Genomic DNA, 10,365 nt, shown 5'->3' with positions numbered 1-10,365 from the left:
TTAGTGTCCATTCGCAAGAGTCATTGCAACATTCCCTTTAGTAAGCCTCTTATTAGCTATCTCCCCAACCTCGCACTATTTCATCTTAAATTTAACTAGGTATCTCTGCATATATTAGTTAAAACGTTGAAAATAACTGGTGGAAAATAGAATGTATCGTTTCGACAGGCATTTATTACCATTATTACGTCGGGGCGAGGTTTACAAGGACTGGTTACACGATTTGTTAACTTTTAATGTTCATTTTAATGAACGGTTATAATTCAATACATGAAAGCATATGTATCGAGTTAGAACATGCTCTATTTTTTGTTCTTGCATGTGTTTGTTCATTCATCAAATCATACTCAGGGCCGGATTTACCATAAGGCAAAATAGGCACTTACCTATGGGGGCGTCGCAGTCCTAGGGACGCCTTCTGTTAGGAAACCGTCAATGATCTGTACTGGAGGCACCTTGAATGGCACCGCCGTCAGCAGGCTGATTATGTGGGTTCTGTCTACCTGCAGGTGCCCTCTTTCCTAGGGCTTCAAATGTGCTAAGTTAGGATTATAACAGTATACATGCCAAGATAAATATTGAGAAATGAGCAGAGACATTTAGAAATAATATAATGTTTATGTCCCATGCCCTTCCACTTAGCCCTTCGTTATGCCGCTCAAGGCTCTTTCGTCCCAACAAGTGTAAGAGGGGAGGGGAGGCGAGCGAGCAGATCTGTACTGTGCACGCTATTGTTGCGGTAGCTGCATTTGCTTACATTGATGTAACATCAAAGTGCCCCACCCCCTTGCCTGTGCTGTGTGTGAGTTCGAGCTTGCACTGTACGTGTTGTTTTGTTGTGATGTGATCTGCAAGTACATAAGTGTTTTAAACTGTGGGCAGCAAGAAGTTGTCTGGTTACCAAAACTGTGTCCGAAAAACTGAAGAGGATAAGAAAGGCGAGGTTACGCTATCAAAATGTCGTAAAATAAATGAGATGTTTAGTGCGTGTGTGAATACTACACCTCCTACGACAAATTCGGATGACAATTCTTGCTCTGCGGTTCATGACATTGACTGCGATGGTGTTAAGCAACTCAAGGTAAGCTGTTGTACACGATTTACTTTAAGCGAAGAAGTCCTTTCCCAACAGGCAATTCCTTGATACACTGTTGCACTAGGTGACATACATCAGTCTGGTCTCAAAATCATACTGTGCCTGCAGAGAATATTTGAAGTTACTCTTTTTAAATTTACGATGCTTGAGGTGCTCTAATTAATATAGGAATTTCCCTCTCAGCTCCAACAGGCCAAAATTGATGAAAAAGAGATATTCAAGGCCAATCTTACGATAACGGAAGTATTCGGCGAATAATCGGGGTTGCAAGCTCAAAGAACGGCCTTGAAAGAACGCCCTTAGCTCTCTATGCACCATGCTCACCCCATTCTCTACATTTGGCTGGAACTCATGCCTCTGAATCTTGTTCAGAATCTGTAAGGTATTTTTTAACAGTTCAAGAACTGTACAACTTTTTTACTACTTCGATATACTGATGGGAAATTTTAAAGAACTTTATTGCACGCATACTAAAAAGCCTGTCAGTGACTCGGTGGTCAGCATGATATGACCCTTGTCAAGCTCTGAGAGGAGGCTGGTGTGGTGGCTCTTGAGACTATACACAAAGACAGAAATCAAAAGGCGTACACTCAAAGTGAAGCCAAAGGTGTCTTAAGCAATATCCCACAATTAGAAACTGCTTTCCTAGTTGTTATCTGAAGTATCATTCTAAAAAGATTAAATACTGTCAGCCAGAAGCTCCAAAAAGTTAGCACTAATTTGGGCACTGTGGTAGAATGTTACTCCTTATTAGCGAAATTCGTGCAAAGTTTAAGATATAATTTCGATGTCTATGAGAAAGAAGCCAAAGAATTTAGCGGTATTGCTGCGACCTATTCTGCTGTTGCTATTCAATATTCCTACGACCTAAAGACCAGAACGAAAGGCTAGGAATGATGAGACAAAGCAAGGAGAGCCTGTACCGTAGGAGAGCATGTACCTTCAGAGGGCACAGAAATTTTTTGCGTCAATGTAATTTGTGCAATTCTGGATGTACTAAGTGCTGAACTTAAGAGGCAAAGTGAGGCTTACCAAGTCCTCCATAAGAGATTTTATTTTCTAGAAAATCTGTTAGACATAGATGTACCAATGATAAAAAAATTCCCTGACGATCTATCAGAAATGTATGTGGATGACTCAGAAAGTGCACTAGCTGATGAGTAAGTCAGCCTCTGAGCTTAGCATATGTACATATATATGTATATGCTAAGCTCAGAGGCTGACTATACGTATATATAGTCAGGCTGCATTTTTACCCTCTGATTTCTGGCTTTTTCCATCTAAAACAGCACCGTTTTCCTCATCCTTTTTCTATTATATGTTCCGATACCTTACTTTCCTCGCCTCTGAATTTATTTGAATGTTTGCGCTAAAGGCATTGTGTGAATGAATGAATGAAGTAGTAGTTGAGCTGTATTTGTATTTTAAGGCTTTGTTCAATTTGAAATGTCCTTCGTACCGCTGCTCTTCATGCATTTTATAATTAGTGTGTGTTCTACTATTTTTTATACTATATGTACATATTTCATGCTACCACAGTTCATTCCGTTACAGCAGTACATAATGTTTTTATTTTTGAAGTTACTCTTCTTTTTTGTTGTGTGAATTAAGGCTAGACATTATTTTTGGAAAGGGTATTCATTAAGTGTTTTAGTTGCGTAATAGTTAAACTGTTTCATGTAGTTTTACTCTAAGCCGTTTTAAAAAATTGAATTGTCTATCTTTTCCTTGCATAAAAATTAAAGCATTAACTTATGCCATCAGCCATATATCTGTTTATTACTCCTTTTTTCTGAACCTTGCCTCATGCATGTGGCTATGCCTTAGCATAAAAATTGGGGAGGGGGGGGGGGGCCTCGAGCAAGAAGGGTCGCTCAATGGAGAGATGCCTATAGCGTAACTTTTGGTAAATCCGGCCCTGATCATATGTACTTGTGACATGTAACTAGGTCCTGGGAGAAACCCCATTTGTACTCCTGGCTTCTCTTTCTATTAAGCTCCTAGCTATTTTGTCATTGTGTACCGTGCATCTTAATGTGTGTGTATTATCATTGCACAGTGGGCTGAAATCGAAAAAAGCTGGCCAAAAATCGCTGTAGTCTGAAGTATTGCTAAATGAATGAAACTTTTTGCGAATTGGGTATTGTATGGACACAATATAACTTATTTTGGATGATTTAGTCCAGAACATTGTTTAGGAGGGCGATAAAATTTAAAAATAGGGGGAAGTTATGCGGGAACCATATTTACAAGCGGCAAGTCCAAATTTTGATATAGGAATATCAAGGGAAATTCAGAATTTCTTCCATTTTCAACTATGTTTAAGCTATTTAGTTGCTTCTCATAAGGTAATCAATGATTGAAAATTGCTATTGAGTCTTTTAAACCTGAAATTTTGGTCATTGAAGGGTAATAATTAAAATTAATACGATTGACAAATATTTTTGTTGCAAATTTCTGAAAACAAAGGTGTGCCGCATTAAATTCTATTCTGAGTTAGAGGATAAAGACTCCTCATATTCTAAAATATATTTGCTTTTTATCAGGGAGATTTTTCACCTCCTCTGGTAAGTTTTTTACTTTACGGAACAGAACAAGAAATGGAAGGATCTGACGTAATCAGAAGCCAATGGAAAAGGTCATAGTTTGTGGCAATTCTAGAAATTTTCCTGGTGTCTTTAACGCGAATTCCATGGGAAATGCTACACTTGATCCTTCAGAGAAGTAGAACTTCTCAGTTTTATTTTTTTCTATGTTTAGACCTCTCACTTGCACTATCGAAATGTAGTGACGGTCTTCCATGAGGAGTGCTTTCAGTTAAGCCTAAAACAATGATAAAGTACGAAATAATTACAATTCACGGACTAAGGCAACAAGGAATGAGATACTCGTGCAGTTGTATATGCGTGTAGTACATATTATCATTTATCCGTAAACATTAGCATTCACCTGGAGACGAACATGGGAGATATTTTAACACAGCGTCAGGAATTGTTTTTGGCTGTTTTAACCAAATATGATTCAACTTCAGAAATCTATAATTAACTCTGGTGCACGCATCCTACTTTCGAAAGTATTGAAGAAAAAACACTTTTTGAATGAAGGCCGCAAGCAAAGGTTTTAATTTCTCATCTCCTTCCAAAAAAAGTTTTTTGGAGTAAAAACTACAGTAGATACTAACGATTTCTTCTGCTTGATGGTCCCCCTTCTATTTGCCAATATCACACTATGTAAATCTTGGCGAGTCACTAATGCTGTATCCATAACTGGGGAACTAAACTGTGAATGTCCTCCGACACATACTTCAACAAGGCGTACTGAAGGGAGACTGATGTTGAGCACTCGGCTAGAAATGAGCGTGCCAATCGCGTAGACGGCATATTTTGGGGAAACCCAATTTGTAAAATGGAAACACTTGCACGTGTTCATAGTAAAAGAACAAGTCTGGGTGCATAGAGTTAGCCGCCGAGGACAAAGGGCTTGGAGAACGTGCGAACCATTAGTTTTTTTACCATCCGCACGCGGCCCCTGCGGAAAGACCCAGGGGTATAATCGTAAGAAGAGGGCACAAATCATAAATAAAAGCAAATAACAAGTAGTTGAGTACAATCCACTCACAATTAAGGGAAAATTCTGTCTCACAAACGGACTACGACGCATGTCATCCAAAGTTCCCGAGTGCCTACGCCTTGTATTGCGGGTCATGGGGCGCAACAACCGCCCGACATCATTTTGCTTTACCACGAAGAAATCGGAGGGGAGCAAGATTTTTCTTTTCCGTCTAATAATATAGACTTCAGTCTAACTCTTGGTGTAAATATCTTAGGAGCGGCAAGCGGCGGTAACTACTTTTGTTCTAGCATTAGGTAAAAAATTAACGTAAAACAGTGATATTTTTAACAATTCATAAAGTTAATAATAAACATTTGAGGAAAACAAAAGTTTGCTCTTAATTAACTAAAAGAGTGGTACTATCAATAAATATACTCAAAAATTCGGAATTATTAACTGTATTCCATTACATGGGGAACAAACGTTGAAATTTTACGTATAAATCGCGCACTCACGATTTCATAGATTTTTATTGATTTTTGGTGAGCTATAAAAATTAAACAAAAAATTTTGACAGGAAATTAAATTCAGTTTTACATGCCCTGGACCTTTTAAATGATGATATTGCATTCCCGGTTCGAAATGAAAAAGTCGATCTATTGATTTTTGGCCAGCTTTTTTTCAATTTCAGCCCACTGTGCATTGGTACTCATTTTCAACCATCATCTGTTACAATAATCTTTCGTCATTATTGAATCAGCCAATTACCTATCATGCATATTCTCTTCACTTTGGAACATTTCGTTAGAAAAATCCTTTATTTGCTGCCTTTCCTATAACCTGAATTTATCTCAATAGAGGACCTGTGCAATCTATTTGAAAGTAGTCTCAAGTGAATTTTCTAAGCATGGACAGATGAAGAGCTGCATTCTATGATAACCTGACAAGGCAAGAATGACATCGGTCGGAATTATTCTCTTTGCTGGTGCAAGTCATGACTTGATTCTCAATGATTTGGCTCCAATAAAACCATTTGCATTTTTCATTTTATCTCATATTTGTGTCGTATCCATCTTTCTTGATCCAATGAGATCAGAGTCAAATTCAAAATTCAGTAAAATAATCTCATAGATGGAAAGGAAAGGTAAATGGCACAAATAAAAAAATCTTCCTCATTGAGCGACTCATAAGTTTGAAATTAAAAAATGCAGAAGTTGTTACCCACTTGCCTCTTGTCATGAGATGGTGATGTCATTTCAGTTTCGAGTTCTTGTTCATTCACTTGTTTAGAGAGAACCTTTCATCGAGGGAACAAATTACCCTCAAGAGTGTAAAGAATTAAGTATTAACCGTAAAATGCCCTTGCACAACACCAAGAAATGTCAGAGATGCAGCAATTCCTCATTAATTCCTCTGGTGGTGTAGTAGTGTGCTTTCGCAATTGCCTATTCTGCTCTCACTTATTCATATCCTTTCTGTAAATATTTAATAATGTAACTTCAAATATGTAACTAATAATATTACACTGTGAATTGACTTTTGATATCACGCCTTGATAGTTCTGTCATCATGAAGAGATTCACATAAAACTTGAGTGCACTAGACCATTGAATGATTGTGAAACCTTCATGCAATACCTAATCAATACTCATTTATCAAATTTTCCAGTCATACTCCAATCTATCGATATGAGTGAAGTTAACTTAAAAATGCAATTAAATGAAGTTCTCACTGCTAAGCTGTCATTGAGTGCGTCCACTAGGCTGCTGATGGTAGGTCAACCACTAGATATAGAGATTAGCTGTGAGATAAGTGAGGTCACTTGTTGAATAAGCAGTTTTGGAAAAAAGGGGTGGCTAATGAGAGGGTATTGGTCTATCCTTGGGTAAGGTAGGCCATTTTAATGATAGGGAAACCTGTGAAGAAGCCTTGATTTGGTCATGGAAGGCCACCAAAAATTAGGTCTCCCAGCTCCTAGAGGAGTGGACAGCAGCTCTCCTTCATGTGAGTGAATTAGGTATCATATCGCAAGATCCCTTATGCACACGACTGCTACTCTCCCTCTAAGATGCACAGGGTGGTCAGAAATTCACTGATAATCTACCATGGATGTTATAGAGTAAGTTATTCTTAACAACAAATTACTTAAAAAGCTTTTGCTCAGTTGCACCACTTCTGAGCTATTTGTGATTAAAGTCAGCCAATCAAGAGTGCAGCGTGGGGGAATACAAACGTCCTCAGAGAGGCGGTGCTGACGAACTGAAAACAGCTTCGAAGCGCCTGCCAGACAAAGCAAAAAGATTGAATTTTACCCAATAAGAACCAATTCGAACATCGAGCACCATTCTAACCAACAATCTTCAGACTGGTAGTCTTGTTTCTTCAACTCATGATATGCACAAAGTGCTAGTGGCAAGAAGTGAGACTCCCAGACCAAAGTTTATTGATTCTAATGACCCTTGATGTTCGAATTGTTGTTGAGAGTAAAATGCAATCTTTTTGCTTTGTCTAGCTGGTGCTTCGAAACCACTTTCAGTTTGACAGCACCACATCTCTGAGGATGTTTTTATTAGCCCGCACTCCACTCTAATTGGCTAACTTCAATCGCTAATAGCTTGGAAATGGTGCAACTGAGAAAAATTTTTAAAAAGTAACTTGTAATTAGGAATTACATACTTAATTTATAACGTCCATGATAGCGTATCATTGGATTTCTGACCACTTTGCATAAAGCAGGTGATGAAGGACTTAAAGCTGAAGAATTATACTTATGGGTGTTGAAAGATTAGCCAATAAGAGAATAGAGTGGAAAGATGCATCGAACCACTGTCATTATTGATGACTGTTGATGATTATAAATGAAGTTCTGGTTTAGGAGTCAGTATTTTTCATAATGAGTAGAAGTTAATATCATTGATGGGAAGAACGCCTATGAAATTTGCATCATGCTCTCCTGGCTAATGTCAGTATGCCATACATGGATGAGAGAGTTGAACACCTCCTATTTCATCATTGCTGTTCATTACCCAAGCAGCAGGCATTATCCATCGGATATCTAAATAAGGTATATATTTCGAAAACACGTTATTACACGGTGGATATTTTGACAATGTTAAATAGATATCCTACTTGTAGCATCTACGACGAGTTGTGAAAACAACGTTATTTACATAGATATTCGAGTTGTAATTTATCGATGTCATAAAAAAATTGTTATTCTAAATGGTATCCAAAGGTAGCATATGTTCGGTATGGAATTGAAGAGCACAAATGTTTTATTTGTGTCTGGAGATTACCAAAATCCAATATAAGCAACCCATAATCTTCTCATTAGATGTTGTGGAGGAGATGTTGTAATGTGGACCTATAATATCAACTATTGGACATCCCTGCAACGTTGTTTGGTGGGTCATTTGGATATTTGACAGATGTTCAGGCAACGTTAAATGGATTAACATGGATATTGCACTGATGTCATATTTTAACTCCGGCAGTGTTGTATTGATCTTGTTGGGATATTGATTGCAGATTGGGTACCTTATACTGCAGACCAATTCATTACCTCAGTACCAGAAGCTAGCAGGTATCATTTCATACTGCCCCTTATAACTCTTAGTCTTCTACTGCTCAGAATTGTGTTCCTCCATCTTGTCCTTCCTCTTGGGTACCTTCAATTTCTCTGTGGTTGCTGCATTAACTTTCCAAGAATGTAGCTCCTCCTTCCTATAGATTTTAAATTAAGGTTGAGTGTGATTCTGCCTAGTTCCCCTAATTGAATTGTAAGTATACATAATTATAAAAATACAATAAAATTTAACCCACTCATTTGCATTGGTTCTTATCTCCTAATTGTAATTAGCTAATCATTTTCATCTTATTTAGAATCATGTACTACGTAAAATATTTAGTGGATTAATTCCATCTTCAAAGAAAATGTTCCAAACGTTTAACTTGTATGTAAAATTAGCAGATTCTTGTTGTTTTTCAATTGATTTTTTGAATCAGTCATTCATTGTCAATTTTTGTTGGCTGTTATAATCTCTTAAGTATTTTTATTTTCCATTATTGAATTTTACCTAATTTTACTGTTTCAAATTACCAAAAGTTGCTGAGTATCCTTAAGGCCCTTCCACATGAAGCTTTTTAGTGTGCATTATGATTTAATTGCTGGGAAATAGTAAAAATTTCATTGTGTGAAGTGATAAATTGTGAAAAGAAATGCACTATTGCATGTGTGCAAACTGAAGAAATACCCCTTCATCTCATTTTTCCTCTGCAGTATGGAATGCTGGATTGAATGCTTGCATAAAAGAATGGATTAAAATACCTCATATAGATTGTCCCACATTATCTGGGCGATTTTTTTCTTTTAAAACAATCCCTCTCAAAAAGAAGTTACATTAAACAAGTAACTTTGTATGTATGCAGTCATATGCCTAGATTCAAATATATACATACATATATCAAGGATGAAATTCACACTCTAGGAGGACAGCTTGGTAGTGGTAACTGGTAGAATATCCTGTGTTTTTGAAATTGGGCTTACACTTAGATGATATCGCAGATTAAGCCAAATATGGATACTATTTTGGAAGTTCAGTGAGTACCTAACTGCAAGCAAGAGAGGGAGCCCTTTAAGCAAGTGATAACTCACTGAAAGAGCTCACTTCCGTAGTACATTTCGGTTACATCATTATTGTTGCCTTAAGCAATGAATAACTCATTGTAGAATCCATTTGAAGATCCAACAGTGCTGTGAATGTGGCTATTTTCATTTGGAAATGAAGAATAACCTCTCTTATTGGCAATTCATAGATCTTAGGTTGAATACTGGCTGATCAGAATGTTTTCTGTTTTCATTTTGTTTTTCACTTCTAGTAAAACAGTATTTTCTTTTGGTTGAGGAAATCATACCACTATGTAACAATATTAGTGACTAACTAGTAAAAGTTCTGGAAACATCATGACTGTGTGTGAACAACATAGGGAGATGTTGAAAATCAAAACAAGCAGTCAATAAAATGTTCGAAGTACTTATTGTTAGCAGGATCAACTACCAATGGTGTCTCCTTTTTCATTTTATGAAATAATGCTATCTGCTCTGCAGCATATTAATACTTGCAGACTTGAAAAACTACCTGGTCAGTATTTGGTGTTCAGTTGGAATTTAGTATGCTCAGGATATATAAATATGTATTACTCTATGTGCTTCATTGGATTCGGTAAGACTGGTTTTTCCAAGTTAGATTGCTGTGTATATTGTGTATTTATCTGGAGTTCCTTGTACAATTTAAATTAACTGACTTACTTCATTGTAATTCCAACCTGGTTTTTAAATGAGTCAGTCTTATACCAATGACAAATTGAAATTTACGTAGGTTTTCTTACATATGGGGAAACATCTCATGAAGAAATTTTCTCAAAAATTTAAATATATTTAGTTTTCCAGTTATACAGTTTAAATTTTAATGTGTAAATTCTCTTTTAATGACTTTCTTTAATGAGTGAATGAAATACTAAATTTTATGTCCAGGATTGAATGTTAAACTAAAGTTAATAAAATATTTACTCTTATGAAATAAGTATAACATTATATCAATTAAACGTTCTTGACAAGTGTTTTGGTTATACAATGTTAGGTATGAGTTCTTGCACCTTTGAAATTCATCAAATTTTTATTTTCTAAATTTTTATGTCTTAGTAACTTTTGGTGATGA

Source organism: Ischnura elegans, chromosome 3 (genome assembly GCF_921293095.1).
Source record: "Ischnura elegans chromosome 3, ioIscEleg1.1, whole genome shotgun sequence".
Classification (NCBI taxonomy): Eukaryota; Metazoa; Arthropoda; class Insecta; order Odonata; family Coenagrionidae; genus Ischnura; species Ischnura elegans.
This window is presented reverse-complemented; position numbering follows the sequence as displayed.